The sequence below is a fragment of the Parus major genome, chromosome 28 (assembly GCF_001522545.3).
Source record: "Parus major isolate Abel chromosome 28, Parus_major1.1, whole genome shotgun sequence".
Classification (NCBI taxonomy): domain Eukaryota; kingdom Metazoa; phylum Chordata; class Aves; order Passeriformes; family Paridae; genus Parus; species Parus major.
This window is the reverse complement of record NC_031797.1, coordinates 1833081-1843805: the sequence shown is the minus strand read 5'-3', so window position 1 is coordinate 1843805 and position 10725 is coordinate 1833081.

The window sequence follows — 10725 nt, the reverse complement described above, 5'->3', positions numbered from 1 at the left end:
CATGGAACAGGATGGGATTCTCCATGCGAAAGGCTGGGATTCCAGGATCTCAATCCTGTGCAGAAGCAGCTCCCAGAGCTCCCAGGGTGTTGGCAGAGCAGCCCAGGAGAGGGACTGGCTTTGCCTCTCAGCAGAGGAGGATTTGGCACAGCCCCAAAACTGAGGAATTTTCTTCCTTAATGCTCCATTGACCGTCCCGAGGTCAGGGGAGTTAGGTGACCAATTCACAGCCAATTATAAAGAGATTTAATGACAAAGAAGCCTCCAGAAGGATTAGGAATCTTCTGTTACCTTGCTTTTTACTGACCTCTGCTTCTGGGCTGAGGTGAACTCATTCCAGATGGAACAGCTCTGGGAAAAGCAAGCCAGAGGTCAGCAGGCTTGGCTGGTTGGGAATTGTCCTTTCACTTTGTCAGTGGATCCCTACCTTTGCTTGGAAGCATAAATTCATTCTAAAAAGAACTTGAGCATCCCTTTGGCTTCCTTTCTCACCTACAATCTCCAGCTGGAACATCTTGGTTCCCCCAGCATCCTCAGGGAGAAAATACCTCAAATTCCTATTTAAGATCCCCCTGTGCACTGTGGCTGTGGCAAACTGCACAAATCCACCCAGAAAACATTCCTGCAGTGAGAGGGAGGAGGATGTGTCAGAGGGAATTCCTTGGGAATATCACTGAAGGTAATGGATCTTCAAAGCTCCTCCAGTTCTGTTCCAGGTCCCAGAAATGCTGTCAAGGATTCCCAGCATGGATCCAGGGACCTCTCTGGATCCACATCCAGCCTTTTCCTCTGGGATTTGGGGAAAAGCCCTTCCAGTGAGGTTTCTCAGACCTGTGGGCTGAGGGCCTCTGGTTCCCACATCATTTGAGCAGAAAATTATTATTGTCAGAGTTGTTTCAGTCCCAGAGGGTCACTCTGACATAGAGAATAATGAAATAAATCCCTTACTGAGATTCTCATCTCTTCCAAACATCCCTGAAAATTATCCTAAAGCTTCCCAAAAGCACCTTTCCATGTCTTTAGAGGATGCACAGGAATAACTGAAGTTTCAGGCCTGAAGTTTGAAGGTTTTAGGTAGCAAGTGCACTAATTTTCTCATTGAGAAGCTTCTTTTTACAGATCAAAAGCAGTAAAACAGTGAAACAATGCTCTTCCAGAAGAGAGTGGTAATGTCAAGGGTTGATGCATTATGATGGTACCAACACATAAATATCTTTTCTTTAAGAGTCTTTACAGCCTTTATTTCACACTAATTCCAACAATAAGGATTTTAATAATCTGCTACTCTGATGGCAACCTTGAAATTGCCATTTACAACACTGACTTCAAACTGATTGGAAAAAAGCTGCTCCTTGATATTTCCATGCAACTTTTTATCAAAAATATCTGACCAAAAGATAGGTATTTCTTTAACCTTCCCTCTCAAGATCTCTGAAAACATGACAATTATTACCAAACCTTCACAAGTTTACCACTAAATACTTCAAAGGAATTACAGGTGGAATATTGCTCAAGGCTGAATGGTTTTAGAGGTAAATTGTTTCTTGATTAAAACCTTGAAATGCTCTTTTTTTGGGGGGAGCATTTATTCACACATGGATCAGCCCATCATAACACCCTGAAGCTTTTCCCACTTCTTTATATGTAAATTATTATTTTCTGGCCCCTTACTGACAGTGGGATTTTGAGGATTAATTGTTCCTATGCTAATTTTAGAATTATTTTAAGCTCCTCTATCAGAAGAGCAGCTACAGTGAAACTGTGCAGAGTTGCCTTCAATAGGGATTGTTTGCAGGTAACAAATATCTAGAAAATAAATTCTTGATTTATTGGGCTTTTTTAAATTCACGAGGACAAAAACCTGGAGAAATTATTATACAGGAAAGCTTTGTGAAAAGACAGATAATTTGATTGTACAATATTGAAAAATATTTGATTGCCAGTCTGACTAATTAATGTATTAAAGAAAATTATTGAGATAAATCCATTTTGTTACCTGCTGTGTGAACCTCGATGGGAAGCAGCAGCAGCAGCCAGAAATGGCTCCTGGGATCCTGTTTTCCCCAGGCCATTCCAGGGGCAGGAATGATGTTACTGCTGGACTTGGGAGAACAGGAAAGCCTCAGGTCTCTGGTTCACCAGAACACAAAAGGATCTGGGATTTGCATTTGTAAAGCAAAAATGATCCCAGGAGTTCCCAAACTGCAGATTGGAAGGGCAAAGCTGGGGTGGGTCTAGAACCAGGAAATAGGAGAGAATCACAGAATTCCGGAATCATTTCGCTTGGAAGAGCCCTCCAAGGTCATTGAGCCCATCCCGTGCCCCATCCCCACCTTGTCCCCAGCCCAGAGCCCTGGGTGCCACATCCTGGTGTTCCTTGGGCACCTCCAGGGATGGGCACTGCAAACCTCCCTGGGCAGCCCCTGCCAAGGCCTGAGCTCCCTTTCCATGGGGAAATTCCTGCTGATGTCCAACCTGAGCCTCCTCTGGCCCAGCCTGAGGCCGTTCCCTCTCCTCCTGTCCCTGTTCCCTGGGAGCACAGCCCGACCCCCCCGGCTGTCCCCTCCTGCCAGGGACTTGTGCAGAGCCAGAAGGGCCCCCTGAGCCTCCTTTTCTCCAGGCTGAGCCCCTTTCCAGCTCCCTCAGCCCCTCCTGGGGCTCCAGACCATTCCCAGCTCCCACTCACATCCCAAGGTTCCTCAAGACATTCAGTGAATTGGGGCCCTGGATTTTGAGGATGCAGAATTGATGTTTAATTCTCCATTGATCTCTGCTCCGTGTCTCCATAGACAGGAACACCTCCATGGTGAGAGGAATGAGGGGTTTGTCTTTACAAACAAGCTGTGGGGCTGCTGATAAGATGCAGCTATCAGTGAGAGACAACAGAAACAATGGGATGGATTCCACTGAAAGATGAAAGAGGCACTGAAAGAGCACGTGAATTCCACAAGAGTTAAGAATTAAGAAGGGATTATGCACTGGGAGGAGGGGAAGGTATCCCAGGTATCAGGAATTCCGGGCAGTCTGTACCTCTCAAGTCCCTCAGCCCATGGGGAAAGAGAGAAAGGACAAGCAGCCGGGAATTAGGATAAAAAGGAGGCTGCGCCCTCCAAAAATTTGAGAGACCCCAGGGGAATTCCCCATGGCCTCTCCCTTTATTCGAATAAAGTAAAAGGACTCCTCTGTCTCGTTTATGGACATAAACCTCTGGTGTTTGTGGATTGATTTTCCTGACGATGGGAAACACAAGGGGGACTCACAGCACCCAGGTGACGCTCCCAGACACAGCTCCAGCTCTTCTCACTGCAGTGATTTCTTGGAAAAGTCACTTGATTCCAAGGCAAGGAGCAAGGATGTGCTGAGGGCACTTTTCCCCTCACAAGAAATGAGTTGTAAACCTTGCAGCAGCCCAAATAACATTTCCCTGGTGGTTTTGAGGTGCTCTCCAAGCCAGGAATTTGGGGCAGCAGAGGCTCGGGAGGTTCCCAGCCCAGCTGGGTCAGTGGGAGCAGAGGCTCTGCATTGTCTCACCCAGAACCTGCTGGGTGGAGACTTTCCTTCCATTCACCTGGAAATAATACAGCTGAATCCTAGACCTGATTACGAGTCCAAAGGGCTTTTCTGAAAGAAAATGGCACAAATGCCTGGAGTTCTGTGGGATCACAATCCTACAGAGGAGATTAATATTTTTCCAGGTGCATTTTCTCTTTGTAGAAAGGCCCAGTCTTGCCCCAGGCAATGGACTCAGATGTGGATGTGCCAGTGCTGTGTTGTCCTGGAGGTCTTGAACCCAAATCCTGACCTAAAACCTGAGTTTCACTGAAATCTGTGACTCACAAAACCCACTCAGCCTCTTGGTTTTTCAGGTGTCACCTCTTTTCCTGCTGCATCAAACTGGGAAAAGGCCCAAAGCTGTGCCAGGGGGGTTCAGGTTGGATATCAGGAAAAAAGTCTCCACTGAAAGAGTGGTCAGGCATTGGAATGTCCAGGGAAGTGGTGGAGTCACCATCCCTGGAAGAGCTCAAGAAACCAGCAGATGTGGCACTTGGGTACTTGGGGATGTGGTTTAGGGGGATTAGGTGGGGATTAGGTCAAAACTTGGATTTGATGATCTTGGAGGTCTTTTCCAACCTCAGTGATTCTGTGAAAGCCCAAGACCCCTCCCTAAAAAAAATTGTATTTGACAAATATTGAAATTCAAGGTCTGCTCTGCCAGTGGTGATCTCCACTCCTCAGCAATCCAAGGTTAAGAGGGGAATAACCGAGGGAAAGTTTGGGAATACAAAAGGCGAGAGAAGGAAAGAGCAGACAGGGAGATGTTGCAGCTCAGAGAGCAGAGGGAAGAACAAGCCCTGAGGCATGAGGTTCTACTGGATGCTCCTGCCTTGGGGTGTGGTGAGAAGTGCCGAGTGAAGGTCAAGCTCTGTGTGTGGATCCTGCACACCCTCATTGCTGGCATTGCATTCCTCACAGAGGCTTTTCTCTCGGGGTAATTAACGCCTCCTGATTGGGGCTTTGCTCTGGAAGGCTGCAGGGTGTTTTCTTCTGAGGGATTCCCTTGGTGGAATCTCCTTTAAGGAGCTCCAGGGAGCCATTAGCACGTAGTTATCTAAATTGTGTGTTATCAGGCCCAGGCAGAGGAATTGCAGGTGTTCTGTTTATAACACCTCAGGAAGGCCCTACCTTGCCTTAAATTAAAGGTAAAGCAGATTTCCCTTCCTGCTCTGAGCTGCTCCAGCAGGGAATATTCCCTGCAGGAAGAGGGAAATCTGTCTTCCCTTTTCCTCTCCATCAGCAAGAAGGAGCTCCAGATTTCACGGAGGGGCTCTGAGCAGGGGAGGGCACAGAACTGTGGCAGTGTCATTGCCCCCATGGTTTATGGATTGGTTTTTAGGCTCCTGCATCTTCTTGCAGATATCCCTGAGCAGTCTGATCCCTGCAGCCCATTTCTCTTTCCAGCCCAAAAATTCTCACTGAAATGATGCTGCAGGTGATGTAATGTTAATATAAATTATCTTCAACCCAAATTCTCTCCTTGGCTGAGCAGGAAAGAGCATGAACTGCAGAATTTTGGCCCCCGTGTGACACAAACCTGTGCTGAGCTGTTTGAGGAAGGACAAATTCAGTGATCCCAGCACAGCACTGAGCCCCTGCCCACACCAAATCATTCTTGGTGTGAGAGGAGTCAGAGGCCAACCTTGAAAGGAATGAGAGATAACAGCAAAAATCCTTGGAGAAGGAGCAACAGCAGAGCTCACGAGGCTGTGAGTCACAGGAGACTCTGTCTGCCAGGGGGCTGTGAGGAACCAGGTCCTTATTAGTGACCCAAAGGTTTATAATGTTTATTCTTTCTAAAATCTCTTGCCACCTGCAAGGGATTAATCACCACAGATGCCTGGGGGAGTTAAGTTCATGTTTTTCCAGGTGTTGAGGAATAGAGAAAAGATGCCCCATCCCTGGAAGTGTCCAAGGCCAGGCTGGACAAAGCTTGGAGTAACCTGGTCTGGTGGAAGGTGTCTGTGCCCACGGAGGGGGTGGGATGGAATGATCTTCAAGGTCTCTTCCAATCCAAACAGTTCTCTGACTTTACAGAGGGAACAGGATCTTTTTTTCAGGTTAGGCCTGGCAGGAGGACACTGAGGGCAGGAATGTCCTGGGGACCTTTGGCACCCCCAGCCTCACGGAGCTGCTGAATCACTCCTTCTCTGGCTGAAGAGATCTCAGGTGAGTCAATGACTTTAACCTGTCACCTGGGCCATGCCTTTCTTAGCATCCCAAAATATCCTGGGGATGAGAAGAGACCCCCAGGGATGATCAGTGCAGCCCCTGGCCCTGCCCAGACCCCCCAACAAGCCCACCCTGAGCATCCCTGAGAGCGCTGTCCAAACGCTCCTGGAGCTCTGGCAGCCTTGGGGCCGGGCCCATTCCCTGGGGAGCCTGGGCAGTGCCAGCAGCCTCGGGGGGAAGAACCTTGCCCTGAGATCCATCCCAAGCCCTGGCACAGCTCCAGCCCTTCCTGGGCCCCTGTCACTGTTTTCCAGAGAGTTCTTCCATGTGCAGCACTTTTCCCTGCCAGGAGCTGCCCATGGAAGATGCTGGTGCTGCCGATGGATCCCTCAGTGCTGGGAAACCTCACCTGGAGAGGACTGGAGTCCTTCCCCTCTCTGCAACTCCTCCAGCAGCAGCCAGGGCATCCTCTGGGGTTCCTGCAGATGGATATTTATGGGAATTAAGTTCTCCCAAGGATTTAACAAACCCCTGCCAGTTTAGAGCCTGGATGCTCTGGCTGGTGCCAGGTGTAGATAGGAATGAGCTGAGTGAGGTTTTGTCCTCGTGCTCCAAAACAGGTGAGTTCAGAGCAGGGAGGCTGTAAAGCACTAAAATGTGAACATTTAATGAACTGAAGTGAGACGAAAATGTCACTGATACCAAGGATTTCCTGGTATGCACCTCTGTTTTCCACCTGTTGAATTAGGGCAGCATGGGCTGGTGCTCTTCAAAAGAGAGCTGTGACTGCAAGAACCAGCTCTGTCACACCCAAGGTTCTCAATAACACAGCAAGGGGTGGTAGTGGAAATATTTAATATTAAAGTGGCCTTTTTTAGGTTTTTTTTCCAGCAAGCCAGGCCTGATGTGAGCAGGTTGGAATCCTCCACCCCCTCCCCAGGGCATCTTGGACTGGTCAAGGGATTTTTTATTTAAAAATTATTTTATCAAGATTATTTTATTATTTTGATTATTTTATCAAGTGATTTTTATTCCCAGCCATTCCCAGGTCCAGCCACCCCAGAACTCCTCTGATGTGGTCAAACCTTCTTTGGGGATTACTAAATATATGGAATATTTGAGGTGAACAGCTTCCACCTGACCCCAAGGAGTGTTTGTACCCTCACTGAGACCAAAGCCAAGGCAAAGATTTGGGAATTGCCAAATGGGATCAGCCAGGAATGGCTCAATCAGAGTTCCTGTGGAGCTGACCAGGATTTTCTACATTTTCCTCTTTTTTTAAAAAAACCAAAATCTGCTTTGCTGAAATCCAAGCTTTCAGCAGGATTGTGTTGGGTTCTGCCCTTTATATTCTGAATGCAAACTCAAACATGCAAATAAGGCTGAAATGTTCCATTTTCACATGACAAGAACTTTGCATTTCCACTTCTCCTTTCAAAATAATTTTTGCAATGAAAATTATTGCCTGATGTGATAAAGTACAATAAGGACATCAAGGAGGGATGTCAAAATGACAACAGAGTAACTTCGAAAAACTTTTGAAACACCACATTCTGTGCTGAATTTTTAAATATGACATTTCACTCCACACTGGAATGAAAATAGAGTTTGAAATTACAGAAAAATAGAGACATTTCAGTTCCCACGTAGGTGTAGCCTTAATGCATCAAACATTTCAAACCCCAAACTTTGATGGGGTGGCACCAGGTATTCAAAAACAATTTCTGAAAGCTCTGAAATATCACAGAGAAAATATCTGTTAGAAATTTTTTAAACCTTTTAAAGCCTTGAAAATTTTCTGCACTAAAAACCAAAGAATATTTGGCTTTTTTAAGGACAATATTGACTTTTTAAAGGATAAATTTCCTTACAGAAGTCCCCAGCAGTGCCCTGAGCTGAGATTAGAGTTCCTTTCCCCTGCTTGAAGCTTGGTTTCACTGAGAATGATCTTTAGAGGTTTTTCACTGAGAATGAAGTTCAGAGGTTTTTAAGCTCAGATAATATTTAAATTCATGACTTCATCTCTTAAAGGCGTCACTCCACAGCCTTGGGGAGGCAAAGGGAGTGGCTCTTGTGCAAGGCTGGTTTCCAGCAATACTCAGATGGAAACTTTTAATTTGCATTTTACTGTTTCATGTTAATTCCCCTTTATATGAACAACAGGAAATGGCTCCTTCCCTGAATGTATAAATACATGGAAATTGGATCAGCTTCAAATATTGCAGTGTAAAATGTCTGTAAATGTCTCTAAATATTGAAATAAAGTTTGTTTTACCGGAGACAGGAAGAGTTTCTTGGGGGCTCAAATCTCTGGAGCCAGGCTGGGAGAGCTGGGGGTGCTCACCTGGAGAAGAGAAGGCTCCAGGGAGAGCTCAGAGCCCCTTGCAGGGCCTAAAGGGGCTCCAGGAGAGCTGGAGAGGGACTGGGGACAAGGCCTGGAGGGACAGGACACAGGGAATGGCTCCCAGTGCCAGAGGGCAGGGCTGGATGGGATATTGGGAAGGAATTGTTGGCTGGGAGGGTGGGCAGGCCCTGGCACAGGGTGCCCAGAGCAGCTGGGGCTGCCCCTGGATCCCTGGCAGTGCCCAAGGCCAGGCTGGACGGGGCTTGGAGCAGCCTGGGATGGTGGAAGGTGTCCCTGCCATGGCAGGGGTGGCACTGGGTGGGATTTAAGGTCCCTTCCCACCCAAACCATTCCAGGATTCTATAAAAGCTGGATGATATTCAAGGTTTCCCCTCCACACACTGCAGGTGTATGGACAGGAAGAGCCCCCTGTGCCCTCAGGACATCCCAAGAGCAGCTTTTCCATGATGATCTTCCTTGTTTTAAAAGGAACACTGAACTTGCATTTCTGAGGGAGCTTTTCAGTGGCTTGAAAATGAGTGGGATTCCTGCAAACCAAAAACAAACAAAAATCCCAAACAAAATTAAAACAACAACAGTAAAACCAAAATGAGACAAAAACTCCCTGAGCAGAGGGGTTTGGGAATACTCTCTGGGAAGGAGAGTGGCTTTTGGAGCCTGCAGATTGGCAGGGAGGAAAATTGAGTTTGAAATGTGTTGTCAGGGCAGCTCTGTGATCCTGGGGGTGTGGATTTCTCTGTGAGAAATAAAACCTCTCATGGTGATTCCTGAGGATTGTGCAGGAACAAGAGGGGGAAATCTGCAAAGCAGAGGTTTCTTTGGAGAGCTGATTGGGACAAATTGTAACACTGAGACTTTCTTGTGTAATCCCCACTGTTCCCATCCCTTCAGAGCTCTGCAGCAATCCCAGAACTTTTTCTTGCTCTTTCTGCTCCACCTGAGCTGCCTGCTTTTGTGAACACCCAAATTCCAGAGCTCTCCTGGGATTCAGCTCCAGGCTCTGGAAGGGAAGCTTAGCTTCAGCCACCTCCTGCTGCAGGTCCTGAACATTTCCAGGTAGCACTTGAGGCCATCTGACCTCACTCATATCCCTGTGGGTGCCACAGCTCTGTCATGGTCACTTTGTGCCACAGATGCTGGAGCATCCTTGAAATGAAAGTACATTTGGTGTAGATCTCACTAATTTGCCCTAAATCTTAAACTCAATCCTAAAACTCAGCATTTAGATTTTTGGGGTGAATTTCACATGCAAAGCAGCAAAGGTGTACCTAAAAAACCTGCAGAACCCCTGGAATTCCCTCAAGGGGCTTTTAAAGGTTCCCACAAATGTCTGGCTCTTCCCTCAGGCCCAGGAGTGTCTGCAGTGGAATGTCATGGATTATTCTTCCAGGCTGTAAAAGGATTCACTGGAGCTTTGGGAATTACCTGGGACTGCTTGGAATAAGGCTGTGAATGTCAATTGAATTTTCCTCTCCTTAATTGTTTGTGTGGAGCTGAACTGGCAGGGGGATGGCAGCAGCCCTGATTTTTTTTGTGTTCCAGAGCTTTTCTGGATGTTCCGTGGAGGAAATGTCTTGGTGAGTGAATCCCAGTTTCAGAGGGACATTAGGAGTGTGAGCTCTGGCTCAAGAAATAATCCAGGACTGCAAATTGCACAGGAACTTGTGAGAATTGGCATTATCTGAGTGCCAGGGTCCGTGGCAGGAGGAGGACACTCTTCCTGGAATCCAACAAAGCTCCTGAGCAGGAATTACTGAGCTGAACTAATGAGTCTGCTGATCAAAAGTGCCTCATCTGAGTTTTAATGGTGCTCGACATAAAAGGCTTATTTGAATTTATGGCAGTGTCTCTTCATTCTTGTGGCAGAGTAGTTTGGAAGATCATTTTTAAAACATCCCATCCTATTCATTAATGAAAGAAATTCAGATTTTACCATGAGTAATGTCTTATCTGAAGTTGCAATAGTATAAGAAGGCTCTTTTCATATGGAAATCCTCCAAGTCTTTAGCATTTCTTCTTGCACTCTTTGAACTTGATTTACATTTTCCCAACAGAACTGACTGAAAACCCCGTTTCAGATGATGAAGGCTCACCACTAATGGAATATATGGCTCTATAATATTTTCATCATTACATAAACCCCACATTTAAATATCCTGCTCTTCTGGCCAGAACACTTTGCTGAGCAGATGCTTCTTAATGAGCTCTTTCCAGTGACACTGAGGCCTTGGAGTCGATTTACAATGCATGAAAACCCAGGAACACTTCAAACTCTTCCTTCCCACATGCATCACATTGCACTGACTTTCATCTGCCATCCTATTGCCCAGCTGAGCCTTTTTTCTGTCCTTTCAAAGTTCCTCCAAATCCTCTCTATCAGGGACTATTCAAAACTCTCTCACATCGAAATAATTTTCTCTAAGCCATAATTTGCTGCCATCCCCTTTTCACTCCCCACTAAATCTGTGCAGGAATTCTGCCTCTTGCAAGAATTGCTGGGTCTAGAGCTGCTCATCTCTTTCCAGGCTGAAGGTTTGCCTCTAAATTCTACATTTTGGGGTTTTATCGCTTGAAACCTGGTTGGAAGAGCTGGGGGTGCTCACCTGGAGAAGAGAAGGCTCCAGGGAGAGCTC